General features: G+C 43.4%; 1 protein-coding gene across 1 annotated transcript in view; it reads right to left on the bottom strand.

Moving 5' to 3' along the window:
* CEP135 (centrosomal protein 135) overlaps positions 1-15,895 on the bottom strand; it is a 2,183,066-nt gene that overhangs the window by 1,363,152 nt on the left and 804,019 nt on the right. The gene's annotated exons all lie outside the window — the stretch shown is intronic.

Raw genomic sequence — 15,895 nt, 5'->3', positions numbered from 1 at the left:
TATCTAATTCTCTGAAGTACAGGCTAACACAGAAGGCCTTTGGCTAACGAAGTTCGCAGATGACTGCAAACTAGGAGCCATATTTGAGTCCCCAAATGATGTGGACATCCTACACAAGGGCCTCAGATGCCTGGTGTCAGAGCCATGGCCTCAAGCTCAATGCCAAAAAGTGCATTGTCATCCCCTTTGGTAAAAAGTCTGTACCCGTGAACTACCACATAGATGGCAGTCTACTTAACGCTGAATGTGTGATAAGAAACCTGGGGACCCAGGTGGGCAGCAGTCTCTCCTTTGATAATCACATCGCCACAGTAGTCAGGAAATCCTTCTACGTGGAACACCTCATCACAAAAGGGTTCTCATCTAGGGAAAAAAGAGGTCATTGTTCCCCTCTACTCGACACTCAGACCCATTATAGAGTACAATGCCCCTTTTGGAATGTACCTCACAAGACATCTGCAGCAGCTGGAAAGGCCACAGAAGTACCTCACAAAGAGGATTACTGGCCTCAAACAGATACCCTGCACTGACCGTCTTAAAAAACTACTGCTTTACTCCATAGCATATTGACTACTCCGAGGTGATCTCTGCCTAACATAGAAAGCTATGCCAAACCCACAGCTGTTGAACATGTTACACCTAAAGAAATCCCAATCCTTCCGAGCTACACACTCTAGGGACCTAAACCTTGTCACCACAATAAACAGGACATGCTGGAGGGATAGATTCCTGTGCCAGAGACTTCCCATACTCTGGAACAAGCTGCTAATCTATGTCAAGCAAAGTTCCTCATTAGCACTCTTCAAGAAAAATCTTGGTAAGTGGATGGGAAATAGGAAATACACCCCAGGATCACTTCTGTGGCTCTGCTAGACAGGGGCACAGGAAAATAACTTTCTTGGGTGGCATAAGCCAGGGAACCTTGTTGGCTAGGCTTAGTTAGGTCCTTAGGTCGATAGCCTAGTACCTACCTATGAACAAGCCTGGCATCTTATAGATATACCTGTGCTGACAGATGGAGTGGTTAGAACAGAGTCGTTATGCAATAGCTTCATGGAAGGGTTAGATATAGTCAACATAGTGGCCACTTCGGATTTGATCTCCTTGCGAGTATCTGGTGTTGCAGGTTTCCTCAAAGTGTCCAGGGACTGCTGTGCTAGGTCTCTTCAGAACTTAGCCATATGTTTAAGGCAACTTAGTGCGCAGACAGCAAATTGACCAGAACCTAAACCCGCTTCTCCATGCAGTCCATCAATTTGGAATTTGTTAGGAGGATGAGCTACTGAGCTGTCTTTGGAAAGCTCCTGCTTGTTGGCTGCTGCCACAATAATGGAATCTACCAGAAGACATTTGCTCCAAATATGGTCTGTCCTTAGGTGCCAGGAGGATTTTGCAGGGTTTCCCCAAGGATAAGCTTTGCTAAATCATGTTCTTGCCAAGTGCAAGACCAAGTCCATTATGCAGTCAGCAGTATAGACAACCCAGGAGTTGGAGGAGTAGATCATAATGTTTCAGTTAGAATCTCCTCATCCGGGGGAATGTCAGTAGGCCAAGTACTCAACTGCCTCATTAGTTCTAGCATCTCATCAAATCCGGTATCCTCTAGGGGGACCAGTAGGGATCCTTCCCCTTCATCAAGGTTTGTATCTGGTGTCAAATACTTCATAGGGTAGTCAATGTACCTTTTACATGTATGCTTTTTGAGGTTGTTCGGGGGGGGGGGGGGGGTGAAAGAGGACTTTTCCAAAATCTCCTGAAGTATGATGGTGTCCCTGCTGGTGGGAGATCTTGATTTATCGAGATCTGCTCTGCCCTTGGAATTGATGTCTGGGGTTCAAGGTGTCAAGGATGGGAGCCGATGCCAGTAGTCTCTCCTGACTGCACAGAGAATCAGGCAAATGATCTGCTAAAAGAAATCAAATGCCAGGGAAAAATCTGTTGGCACCAGAGATGCAGTCTTAGCATAGTTTTCTTCACAAAGAAAGAAATGACAGTCCAGAGCATGGTGCTGTTGTTTCTGAAAGTCAAAATGGTTCAGAAATCAAGGCTGACCTCAATACGTCAAACAGTGAGAAAGGCAGTGAATGCATCATTGCTGAAGAGGGTACCCTAGATTCGAAGTCAAGGACCTCCTGCTGACATACCAGAAGCAGAGAGAACTACAGATAATCAGCTGGAGGCTTAGGAATTGATACTAACTGCAGACCAAAGGGACAATGTGGTAAGAGAATGTGACCCAAGATGTTTTTCAAAAGCTCCCGCTCTGAACAACTGCTGGTAGCCTCCCAATAGGACTGGAAGGACATCTGAAATACTTTATTTCTGCAATCTGCACCAAAGCTGCAAAAGTTCAGTCTACTTAATTTGCATTTGCCAGTCAACACTGTTCTGTTAAGTGCATAGCTTACTTAAAATTGATATAAATTAAAACTGACTCCAATGTTGTAAATGTATCTCCCAAAATAAATATATAATGGAATTAATATATATTTACCACTTAACTCAATTGTAAAGCCAAGTATTTATAAGCAAATGACTCAAGAAAAAAGCTAGAAAAGATGAAAATCCTATAAAACTGCTTATTTGTTGTGTACTGCAAACAAGTTTGCCCCATGTCTAAAAAGACAGTGGAACACATGCTAAGGGTTACAGAATCAAAAGGAAAGGAAGTTAAAATAACTACACAAAAGCCTTCTCAAAACAGTTTTATCAACAAGCTCATGCTTACAGAATAAGGTGATACAAGGTGCCCTTCTAACTTGGACTATGACTGGGATTATCTTTTTTCCCACCCCAATTCGACACTCTCCATGGGAGTAGAGCTTGAAGGACCTGGCAGAGGAAGATGGGAGTGAGAAACCATTGCTGGTTCACCCATCTTGAGAGGAAAGGAAGCTCTGGATCACCACATAGGTGATGCTTAGTGGGAGCACTAGGTGTTTACACAGTGGAACTGGAGCCTAGAGAGTCAGTGATGTTGGGTACAACTGGCAGAGTAATCTGAGTGGAATTCAATATGCAGAGACAGGCTTCCACAGAGAAGCTCAGAAGAGCTGTCACAGGGGAAGGGGGGAGCTCCACCAACGCAGAAGTGAGCTGACCTGCTCCCTACTACACAACCCTTACTGTGGAGTGTATGAGCTGATTAAAAGGGTCCCTATTATATTAGCGAATGCACTGTATTGCGAACACTGTTTTGTCGAACGTCATTAAGCGAAATAGTAAAATTCCGAAAGCACGGAACAGCGATTTTTTTTTTTTTAATGGATCAGCAATTTTCTTCCCAAGGAAAAAAAAATCACTGATCCGTGTGTTCAACACTTTGGGTTTTCGGGGACTGTGAGTCTATTATATAGTGTTCGCAATTCAGTGCGTTTGCTAATATAATATAGACCCAATTAAAAGATTCCCAGGCAACAAATGGACTGTAGAGCTCTTGCCTCATACTGGGATTCCCAGTTCCCACTACTGTGGAACTAATGGGTTAACTGGTTGCAGATAAAGAAGTCATCAGGATTGGTCTGGGGGTGGTAGGAAAAAAAATGTAGACGGCCTTAGTTAATCCTCCACCCAAACAGAGTAAAAGCATCTGTGGGCTCAAACCTCTGACAGTTATATTCCTAACACATTTAGGTAAAACTCTGGATAAAGTCATTTACATTCAGGTTTTTGAATGCATCAATAAAATGCAAACTACTCTTTCACAGCAGCTTCTGGATTAGTCGTAGTAAAATTAATGTCCTTTGGTACTGCTGGACAATATTCTACCCAATATGGGTAAAGGGAACCTTAAAGAAGCAGTTTATGCAGATCTTACTAAAGCCTTTGATCTTGCTTAGCTCTTTATCATTCACAGTCATCTTCTGGGGATAGGTAGCAGTTCCACTGCTTCCAAATGTTTCAGAGACCACCTTTCTAACAGAAGTACAGTTATGTAAAATCTTACCATAAAGGTGGATATCCTTCTCTTCACTGTCACAGGATTTTTCACCTTGGGGATCTCCTGCCAGGGGCAGCCAACCCCCTGCCAGTGTATGAAAGCCTTTAAATCTTGTATGCACAGTACGTCATATGTATGCTCACCACTCGGGGCGTAGGGCATAAAGGTGACATATATGGATGAAGTTACCCAGAACTGATATGCCCCAGTAGAGACCAGCCTCCAAAAGAAGGTTATACACATCCAAAGGGAGAAAATGCATATGGAAAGGGAGTACAACCAAATCAATACCCAAAAGAATAAAAGGGGGAGGGAGGGATTGAACATTGCAACAGTGAAGAGAAGAACATCTACTGTTATGGTAAGATTTTACACAACTGTACTATGTCCTTCTACATCACGTTTGCAGTATTGTTCACCTTAGATAAAGCAGAAACGCTCAAGAAAAGGAGTGGTAGTTGGAAGGCTGGGAACAGCCCTCGACAAACCCATGCAGGATGGCCTTTTGGAAAACCTGCTCTGGCCGAGAAACCATATCCAATTTATAATGCTTATGAAGATATGCACTGAGGACCATGTTGCATCTTCAGTGATGGAATTGGTGTACAAACCCTTGAAGAAAGCACCAGAAAAAGTGAAAGCCCTAGTGGAATGAGCTCTAACTAATGTAGATAGACACTTGCCATGAAAAAAAGAACAAAAAGAAATAGCCTTGGATATCAAGAAGGAGATGGTTTGCTTGGAAACAGCTCAACCCAAAGCCCTGGGATGAAAGGAGACAAACAGCATGCCAGAGTTATGAATGGTCTTAGTTGTATCCACATACCTGAGGTGTCTGTGCAAATCCAAGGTATACAGGACCCTCTCACTAGCAGACTGAGAAGAAGGAAAAATGGAAGGGAATTGTACTTCCTGATTTAAGAACAACTCAATAACAACCTAGGGCATAAAGGAAGGATTAGTATGAAGACACCCTGTCTTTGTGGAAAAAAAAAAAAAAAAAAAGGAGGAATGGCCATAAGGGCCTGAAGCTCAGAAATCCTCCAAGCAGAAGTAAGAGCAAGCAACAAGACAGTTTTTCCAGGTACAGTGTTGCAGAGATGCTGAAACTGCAGGCTCAAAAGGAGCCTAATTTTTTTAAAAACAAAATGAAGGTCTCAAAGAGGAGGCATAGGCTTTCTTGGGGGTCCAAGATGCAGGACGCCTTAAAAAACTGACCTCAAAACAAGAACCCAACGGAGGATTCAAGGGCAGAGAGGAAGAAATAACTGACACACAGGCCCTTCACATAAGAATCGGCTAGACCACACTGGAGCAACTCACACAAATAGGAGAGACCCAGATGAACGAATGAATGAATGAACACACATGCACACAAAAAGGGCCTTGGCTACAAGCATGGCACCAGACAGAAAATCTTTTCCATTTGGATGTACAAGACTTTCTGGTTACAGGTTTTCTCGTCTCCTACAAAACCCTGAGTACATCCTCAGAAAAGAATTGCATAAAAGAGATCAAAATCCTATCACCCATGGTGTCAGTTGAAGAGTGAACAAATGAGAATGGATGACTGAAACCCTTGTCCTATGTGAGCAAGTCCAACTGGTGAGGTAACATGTGGTGATTGCCCATGGCCAGATGCATTAACAGAGGGAACCAGTGCTGTTTTGGCCAAAGGGAGTCACTAGCAAGATTTTTGGGGAGTCCAGCTGAATCTTCTGCAGGACTCTTGGAAGTAGAGGAACAGGAGGGAAGGCATACAGAAACATCCCCTTCCAAGGAAAAGAAAGGTGTTTTGTCTTCCACATCAGATGGCATTGCACTCTGCAACAGAAAAGAGGGAACCTTCTGTTCGGATGGGAGGCAAAAAGATCTACCTGAGGAGTACACCACTGATGGACTATGTCCATAAACATGTCTTTGTGAAGCGTCCATTTGTGAGCCTCTGTTTTAGACCTGCTCAAAGATTCTGCCACTAGATTGTGCACTGTAGGAATACACATTGCCTGAAAGGTTAACCGATAGCCAGATCCAGGGCCTGAAAAGCCAGCCTACAAAGAAGGAAATATTTAGTGCCCCTCCCTGTTTGTTGACAGGAGAAAGTATGAGGTAAGAAGACTGAAGTAACAGAATCAGAGCTCTCATCTCTTTGACGTTAATATGGTCTGACTTCTAATGGTGGGGCCACAGACTCTGAACTTTCAGGTGACCACAGGATGTTCCCTACCTCATGTCTGAAGCAGTGATAAACAGTTCTTGAGAATGAATCAGAATCTGAGACAAGGAAAGGCAGGTACTCTAAACTCTACAGGGTAGAAATGGTAAAGACAAAATGACTTGAGGTACCGCTGAAGCTTCCACAGATACAGTCTGGCAAGAGGGAGCACTGGAATAGAAAAAGCCATGAATCCTAGGGCCCGAAGAAACTCACTGGTTGGTACAACAGGCAGAGGAAGAAGAGACTAAAAGAAAGCTGTCAAAGACAAATCCTTTGGAAGTAGGAGAGGCTAACATTGGCATTGTCTGAATACTCTAGCCCAGATGCACATGATCCTGAGAGGGCGTCACAACAGAATTTGAAAAGCTGAAAGTGAACCCCAGGCTTTGAAGGAGAGAGAATGTGAATTGGGAGAAGGTGTCTGAATGCACAGGTCATCTAAATAAAGAAAAATATGAATGCCTTGGAGTCTGCAGAAGACTTATCACAGGAGCTTTTGTGAAGACCCATGGGGCAGTAAAGAGGCAAAAGTTCAAAGTACAGAACTAAAAATGAGAGGAAGAAACAGGGAAATGTAAAATCTTCCTGAAAAGAGGGTGAACAGGAATATGAAGGTAAGCATCCTTCAGATCCAAGGACACCAGAAAAGCTTGGAGCAACAACAGGGGAAATAAGGTTTGAAGAGAAAGTATCCAAAAGGAAGGAAAGTTGAAAAAGGTGTTTAGCAAGGATATTTCCAGAATAGGCCTCCAAGTGCTCTCCTTTAAAGGAACCAGAAACAGAAAATCCTTCTACGTGGCCCACCTAATCACAAAAGGGTTTGCATCCACATCGAAAGAGGCCATTGTGCCCCTCTACTCATCACTCATCAGACCCATCTTAGAGTACAACGCCCCATTTGGGATGTACCTTACAAGACACCTACAACAGCTGGAAAGACCACAGAAGTACCTCACCAAGAGGATAAATGGCCTCAAACAGATGCCCTATGCAGCTCGACTGAAGAAACCCCAGTTGTACTCGGTTGCATACCGCCTACTCAGAGTTGATCTCTGCCTGACATACAAGGCCATGTCCAACCCAGAATTGATGGACATGCTCCACCTAAAGAAAACCTTATCCTCTCAAGCCACACGCTCTAGGGATCTAAACCTTACCACAACAATAAATAGGACATGCTGGAGGAATACATTCCTGTCCCAGAGACTTCCCATGCTCTGGAACAAGATCCCAATTTACATTAGGCAGAGCTCCTCGCTAACACTCTTCAAAAGAAACCTTGACAAGTGGATGGGAAACAGAAAGTTTACCTTAGGGATCACTTCAGTGGCTCTGCTGGACAGAGGCACAGGGAACTAATCTAAGGGGATGGTGAAAGCCAACACAGTCTGGCTAGGCTTATAAATGCCTTCGGGCAGATAGCCTAGTACCCACCTATGAACCTATTCTGGAGTAGAATCCTTGTTCTACTTGGGAAGGAAGAACAGGTTGAATAGTTGTCTGGTCCACCAGGGACCCAGGAACCTCTGAGAAATGAAGAAGTTGTTCTCTAGGAGGTTGAGAAATCCCTGAAAAAGGGAGGAGAGTCTTCCATGCCATGAAGTAACCCTCACTCTGGGCCATGGGAGCCTAAGACCTAATAGGATGAGCTTGTCTACTACCCTTCAAGCCTTTAGTGGTCTGACAAGGCTACTTGTAAACAAAAGCAGACCTAGTAGGATAGTTCTGGAACTTAGGAATGGGGACACAAAGGTATGCAAAGCTTTACCTTTTTCTTAAAGAGACTTAAACATAGCAGCAGCAGTCCCAAAGAGATTTTTATTAGCCAAAGGAGTAAACAGCTTAGCCTTAATGTCCTTAGATGATGACTGCAGATGAATCCAAGAATAATCCTTCATGGCAGACCTAAAGGCAGCAGCTCTGGAAGAGGCATCAGCAGCATCATCACTGCAACTGATAAGAGTGGAGAGCCACCCAAGAGATAGAACTCAAATCAAAGAAAGTAGAGGACTTTCCTTCAGAATCCAGGAGGTCAGAAACACCCTGACAAACCTGGGCAATCAAGACCAGAGCATATCTGGTCATGTAGGTTTGGTAACTAATGGCCCTAAAGGCCAAGGTGGAAGCAGTATAGAACTTCTTTCTAATAATCTCCATGGCCCTACTATCCTTATCAGAAGGCAGGAGCTTGGTAAAGGGTAAAAACTTAGGCTTGTCAGAGGAAACTGACACCACAGCAGGATCTACAGGAAGACACAAACAGTAAGTGACAATTTCAGGAAACTCACAGAGCCCATCAGATTTCTTAGGAGCAAGGGGCACAGAATCCAGAGTTTTAGAGGGCACTATAAAGATGTCTAACAAAGCAGCCAACACAGGAGGTACTGCAGAAGGTTTAGGCATGTCCACCTGAAGCAACTCATAACACCTCTTCTGGATATCAGACACCCAAAAAGAATCCCACGTAAAGTATTCCATCATTCTGGCCTCTTAAGACAGCTCCTCCAAAGCAGACTCTGGACTTCTGGATTTCTCTTCATTAGAGCCGTAAGCAAAGAGGGAAGGTTCTGAGAAGAATAAGACAAAGACCCATCATTAGACTCTAAATCCTCATCCGAGGAATCCAGTTCCCTAGGCTTTTTTTAGAAGGAGTTGAAGTCCAAGGTGGAGTAGGCACACACACCCCTTGGGGAGGCTTCAGAAGCATTAAGGCATTAAACAGGCCCTGAGTAAACTCCTGTCATTTCCTTTGAGGGTCCGCAGGGACATACATATGAATGCTTAGTCTTCTGTTTCTTCTTGGCAGGGATGTCAGTCCTAACACACACTGGAGGCTCCAACCCTTGACAAAATTCAACAGGAGTACCCATAACCTATTCCCTGAACAGAATCTGCAGAACCCTTCTAGGGCCCTCAGAGATGACCAATCGTGGTTTTCCACTGACATCTAAGACAGACACATGCAAAGCCTCAGAGGACATGCAAAAGAAAAGATCTGTGTCCGCCTCTGATGGGGTCACAGCAGCAGAATCCGAAGTAGACACCGGACAGCCTACAGATCTATCACCCACTTCTAGAGACACATCCATTGGAGGCTGAACAGCAAAAGAATCTGGCACTGAATTCTTGGCCACCTTCTTGCATAATGGCAACACCTTGGAGTTAACTAATTCTACCACTCTAACCTGGGTCAACTGTTTATGCCATTGGTTCTCAAGATAAATGGCAGGAAAGAGAATTGGCTTCCAAGAGTCTTCGGCACAAATGCCATACAAATACTACAGGAAGTATTGGTCGTGGGAAGCACCCAAACAAAAGAGGCACTGTACATGATATTTATAGGGAATCCGCCTTCCACACTGACATTTTTCGGTACTTTTCCGTTATCGGGGCACAGTTGTAATGTGCGATCATGTTCTAACGGAGTGTCTCTGTCCTTCAGTTCCCTCACATTTATCTCTAAACATTTATTAACATTGAATGTCACCTGCTGCATCGCACTCACGCTTACGCCTATTATTCACAAAATGTTTATTAACACCAAGCAGTACTCATTTCAAATTCTGGAATTTCCACCACATTTTATTGCACATAACATACTTTCAGGAAAAAGTCTACATGAATACCGTTGATTTGTACAAAGTCATGTCTTTATTAGAAAGCACATTTGGCATAAAGAGAAAATCTGAATCAATGCAAAAAGGAAGAGCTGCTTTAAGGCACCACTAGAAAGAGAACAGAGTGTAAACAGTTTCTAAAACACATTCTGCCTAAATTAAGAGGAACACATATGTGAACGATATAAGGATTCAGTGACAGTGACACTACCTTGTCTGGTTTTGTAAATGGTTAAGGGCGCTTATCATTAATAAAGTGCTGAGGTCCATACCACTAAACTGTCCACGTTTCTGCTTTGTCCAGATTCGTAGCACCAAAAGGTCGAGAGGTGTGCCAAGGTCTAAAAAGTGCCTGGTAATGTATTTACAACCATTTCCCCTGTACTTCTCCCGCACACAGTTGTGCATCTCAAATGGGTTGTAGGTATGTAGTAACACTGCTTCAGTAGGTGTGGCCTTCATTGTAATCACAACTGTTGTAATAAATTTTCTGTAGAAAAAGGCGCGGTTTGCTTAGGGAATGGTAGCAACACAGTATAAACTGCAAATGAAAAAAACAAGCTGACAACATAATATACAGTACAAATCTCCACAACAGTTGTGAGTGCGTGCTAACATTCCAACCACTCAAACCGCTCATTACAACTGTTGCCCCGATAACGGAAAAGTACCCATTTTCCCTTCTTGGATGACAAACTCCAGGTAACTAAAAGAAAACAAAACCAACAGAAGGAAAAAAAAAACAATGGGGCACTTAACTGATGGCTAGATATCAGCACAGCGAAGGGTATTCAGACAGATGATCCATGATGGTGTTCCGACTGGTAGCAAAGTTGTTCTGGGTAACTGCATCCATATGTCAACTTTAGGCCTTATGTCCTGAGCAGAAAGCATGTGTGTGACAAACAACAAATACAGGAGCGAAAACATTTGGTATACTGGCTGGACATTGCACTATCCCTGGAAAGAGATCCCCAAAGCGAAGGATACTGCAGCAGTAATACAGAAGGACATCGACTAGAGTAAAACTTGGTTCTTTCCCAGATGTCCTTATCAAGACAGGGGTTCCCCAAGATTCAGTCAATTCTCCTCTTTCCTGCTTCATATTCATAAACTCTCCTTAGACCTACCCCATCTTAGGGCTTCTAAAATACTTTGATGACATGGTCCTGTGTTGAAGTAATCCACTTCACTCTATGATAAAAGCGCAATTAGAAAATAACCTCCAACACACCTCATGGCTTAACAGACTGCAGCTTATTTCAAACTCAACAAAAACAAAACCATGGCATTTGGTTGAAAAAAAAAAAAGTGTTCAAATCACCCTTCAGACTGGCATACAGACTAATAGTCACCCTCTTGCAATAATCTTCTCTTTTCAATATCTTGGAATTTGGTTTGATCCAGATCAAACCTTAGGTTGCGCATCAAGAAAAAGTCTACTCTCTGAGGCTAAGAAAGGCTCACATTCTCTCACGATCAGCAAGACCTAACATGAAAAATTATTTTGCTTCATCTTGAATATGATCTTCTCCTAATTGCCTCAGTCTCTAACAAAATCTTAACACTATTCAGATAATTTCCAACAAAATATTCAAGTTTATCATTTCATTTCATTTCTTAAGCTAAAATATTTATGTATCACTCTGCTAAAAGTTCACTGGCTACCAACAAAACAAAGGGCTGATCATTTAATTGGACCTCTTCTGCTTGAACTGAATCTTGAAACCTTCCCACCACACATCCCCCACTCTTACACACTTTTCGGACTAAGTTACACTATTTTAGTCACAGTGTTTTATTCCTTGAACCAAATATATGCGAATCATAATCTTCAAGGTTAAAATCTCAAAAACTGTATACCACATCTAAATATAAACTTAAATCTCATCTTCTCGGAAAAGCCAAGTGCAAATACTAATTAGCAGATGTATAAGGATCATGTGTAAATGGATCCCTACCTTTAAATGTTTTTTTAAACCCTTCAACATTCCAGTTCCATGGGCAGAGCATATGCATTTGTCATGAACTATGTCACTGAATTTTAATAAAACATAATATGATGCAGTAAATAACCACCAGCTCATACAACTCAACGTGTGCCATGACACCAAGTGTCTTCATGATATGAATAGGTGGACATTGTCAATTTCTGGCAATTATAACATCTCCTACAATGTGCAGTGTGAAAAAAAATGTATTTCTATCCTAAAAAATTTATGCAAATTTGAAAAAAATATGTCTATGACAAAAATATAGGTAACCAGATGGAATACCCTAAAACATTACATACAAGGTGTCACATATATTCCTTTATACAATTATCAATCCAACATTACAGAAATTTATCATTTCCTGCCTTCCTTTAAACTTAACTCATCACTCCTCCTCCAAAATATTATTCTGCATGTATTCCACAATTTCCATTTTTTTCAATATAATTTGCTCCTTCCCTTTTCTAAAGATCCTGATTCTAGTTCTTTTATCTCTTTCACAATGTTCAATGCTTCATATAAAGTTGGTTTAGATTTTCATTTTCTAGTAACTGCTTTTTTGGCAGGAATCACAATTAAACTCAACAAGTCCTTATTATGTCTTTACAATACAGATAATGTATCCCAGCTCAAAAAAAAAAAAAAGAAGTTATGTACTCACCATAAATGTTCCATCTGAGTAGTTATACTTCATTTTTCTGCAACCTGTGGGTATTCGGATCCATATCAGATCCGAGCTGGCAACTTATTTTCTAGCATCTGCTCCGAGCTCCTCCCCCTACCCATAATACACCACCATCTCCTATCTTCCCTCAGATCGAGTTTGCTGCAACTATACACATTAGCAACTCAACTAAATAAACCTAACGTTTATTCACATGAAAAGGTCAGGTGGACGGAGTTTGGGAAGGTTGCAGATAAATGAAGTATAACTATTCAGATGGAACGTTATGGTGAGTACATAACTTCATCTGAAGTAGTTAACTTCATTTTATTTGCAACCTGTGGGACAGAGTCCCCAGCTACTCAACAAATCCTGGGAGGCCCTCATGGAAGGATATTCCTGAGCACCGCAGAGCCAAAGAATGCTCTCTCTTTGGAAATCAGATCTAATTTGTAATGAAAGATGAAAGTATGAAAATTTGCCCAAGGTGCTGCTGCGCAAATGTCATCCAAAGGAACCTTAGAACAAAAAGCAGCGGAAGTCATCATGGACCTGGTAGAGTGAGCCTTAATCAGACCAGGAGGAGATAAACCCTTGGCTTTGAAAATGTGTAGAATGTAAAGAGTGATCCATCTGGCTAAAGAGACCTTGGAAATGGCCTTTCCCAAATGAGGTTTAGAAAATGAGACAAATAATTGATCGGACTTACAGAAGGATTGTGTTCTATGAAGGTAGAAATGAAGTTGTCTATGAACATCTAACAAATGAAGTTTATATTACGCTTTGTTCTGAAAATTTGGAAAGAAAACTAGTAGATTGTTTGGTTTATGTTTGACTGACATGCCACTTTGGGTAAAAACGAAGGATTTGTACGGACAGAAACCCTGTCCTTATGGAAGACCAAATAAGGAGGCATGGCAGACAAAAGCCTGCAGCTCAGAGACCCTCCTAGCCAATGTAAAAGCCACTAGGAAGGCTGTCTTCCAAGACAAAAACTTTAAATCCACTGATGCAGCAGGTTCAAAAGGAGGAGTTACTAATGACTGGAGAACCAAAGGGAGGTCCCAAGGAGGAACCGAATCTTTGACGGGAGGACGCAGAAGAAAGGTGCCTTTTAGAAAGGCTTTAAATAGCCTAGAAGAGGCCAGTGCAATCTTATCTTCACCTGCATGAAAATTAGAAATGACTGCCAGCTGTACTTTCACCGTGGAGGAACTAGCTCCTTGCTGAAAAATACTAGTTAGGAAATCCAACACCGCTGGAACAGGGGCTGTAAAAGGATCCAGGTTTATCGGAGAGGCCCAGATAGATACTGCGACAGACCTTCCAAGTGGAATCTTTAAGAGAAGCCACTAGTATAGATTTTACAGGGGATGAAAGACCGGGAGTCCTGACAATCAAGGGAACTGGAGCAGCCAAGCTGTCAGCTTGAGACTGTCCAGATTGGGAGAGTAGGCACCTGAAGGATGAGAGATTAGACCCGGGCAGCATCCAGAATCCACGGAGCCGCTAGAAGATGAGACCAAAGGAAGGGAAACCAAACTTGACGAGGCCAGAATGGGGCAATGAAGATCACTTTGCACCCCAGTTGGCAAGCTTTCTAAAGAAACTTTGGAATGAGTGGTAATGGTGGATAAGCATACAGTAGGGGGGGCCAAACATGGACTAGAGCGTCTCTGGGGGCATCCCCTGGTGAGGGAATCAAAGCGAAGAACTCGCTGCACTTCACGTTGGAAGGAGATGCGAAGAGATCGCAGCAAGGCTGTCCACATGCAAGGAATTTATCCTCCTCTATTGACTGTTTCAGAGACCACTCGTACGGCATCAGAATAGTCTGACTCAATCTGTCCACTAAAATGTTGGAGTGTCCGGGGATGTGCGTTGCAATCAGAAACCGACCGGTGGAAATCGCCCACACTCTCATGGTCTCGCGACATAGAGGATAAGATCTGGTTCCCCCCTGCTTGTTGATATACCAGACAACCAACATGTTGTCTGACTGAATTGCAATCATACCCAGAGGAATAACAGTGTGGAAGGCTTTCAACGCTAAAAGCACTGCCCTCATCTCTAGAACATTTATGTGCAACTTGGTTTCTATCTGGGACCACGTGCCTTGGACTGTCCTTCCCGAACAGTGTCCCCCCCACCCGAGTTGGGAGGAGTCTGCGGTCACTGTGGCTTGGGCTGGAGATGACACGAAAAGGCGTTCCGCTGCAAAGTCCGGTGGAATGGAGCCAGCAAAGGAGAGATGCCCTGCAGGTGTGACTGATCCTTATCGGAAAATCCATGGGCAGGTCTAGCCAAGACCATTGGACAGCTAGAGTCCATTGAAGGACCCGCATATGAAGGCGTGCACAAGGGAGAATAGAGATAGAGGCAGCCATGGAGCCCCGGGTCCAAAGAACATCGCACACCTTTGGAAATTTGAGGTTCACGATTAGAGCGATGTGGTACCTTGAGGTGTAAGATCCTGTCTGGTGTTACAAAAACTTTTAGCTGCAAAGTGTCTAGCCATGCCCCGATAAAGTCTAGAACTTGTACTGGTTGCAAAAGAGATTTGTGAACATTGACTGTAATCCCTAGCCAATCTGCCAAGAGAAGATAGTAGTTTCGGGCCAGACACAGAAAACTCTTGGTGGATGCAGTGAAGAGCCAGTCGTCCAGCTAAGGAAATACCTGAATTCCCAGAAGCCTCAGGTGAGCTGCTACTACTGCCATTACCTTGGTGAACACCCTGGGGGCTGTGGTGAGACCAAAGGGTAGAGCTCTGAACTGGAAGTGACTGGCTCCCAGCCGGAAGCGAAGAAACCCCCTGTAGCTTCTGTTGACCTTGATATGGTAGTAAGCATCCTGGAGGTCTAACGAGCACATCCAGTTGCACTCTCTGAGATAAGGTAGAATGGAAAGAAGGGTGACCATCCAAAACTTTTGTTTGGCAACAGACAGGTTCAAGGTTGACCGGTCCAAAATGGGCCTGAGATCCCCCATCTTTTTTGGCACTAAAAAGAACCTGGAGTAAATGCCTAATCCGGACTGGTCGAGGGGGACAAGTTCAATGGCTCGTTTGTGAAGCAGCTTTGAAACCTCTAGAGCTTCGGCCTCCCTGTGAGCGGGTGGGAAATCTGGGTAGCATCTTGTAGCACTTGGCGGGGCAACAAGTAAGATAGTGTAGCCTCCGTATAGTATTTGTAGCACCCAATGATCTTCAGTTATGGACTCCCATGCCGCTGGGTGCAATGACAATCTCCACTCGACTGTCTCCAGAGTAGGACAGTTGGGCAACCCCTCAGGGCTGCTGAGTGGGCCTGTCAGAAAAAGGTTCCCTAGACCTGAAATTCCTGGGACCCCCTCTATCTCTGGGTTGGCATCGATCCTGTCCCCCTCTGCCTCTGGGAGAAGAGTTGTCCTGAAACTCCCGGGAAAACTAAGATTTACGGAACCATATCTTCTTTTGCCCTC

The sequence above is a fragment of the Protopterus annectens genome, chromosome 2.part1 (assembly GCF_019279795.1).
Source record: "Protopterus annectens isolate FY-2018-M chromosome 2.part1, PAN1.0, whole genome shotgun sequence".
NCBI lineage: Eukaryota > Metazoa > Chordata > Ceratodontiformes > Protopteridae > Protopterus > Protopterus annectens.
This window is presented reverse-complemented; position numbering and strand designations above follow the sequence as displayed.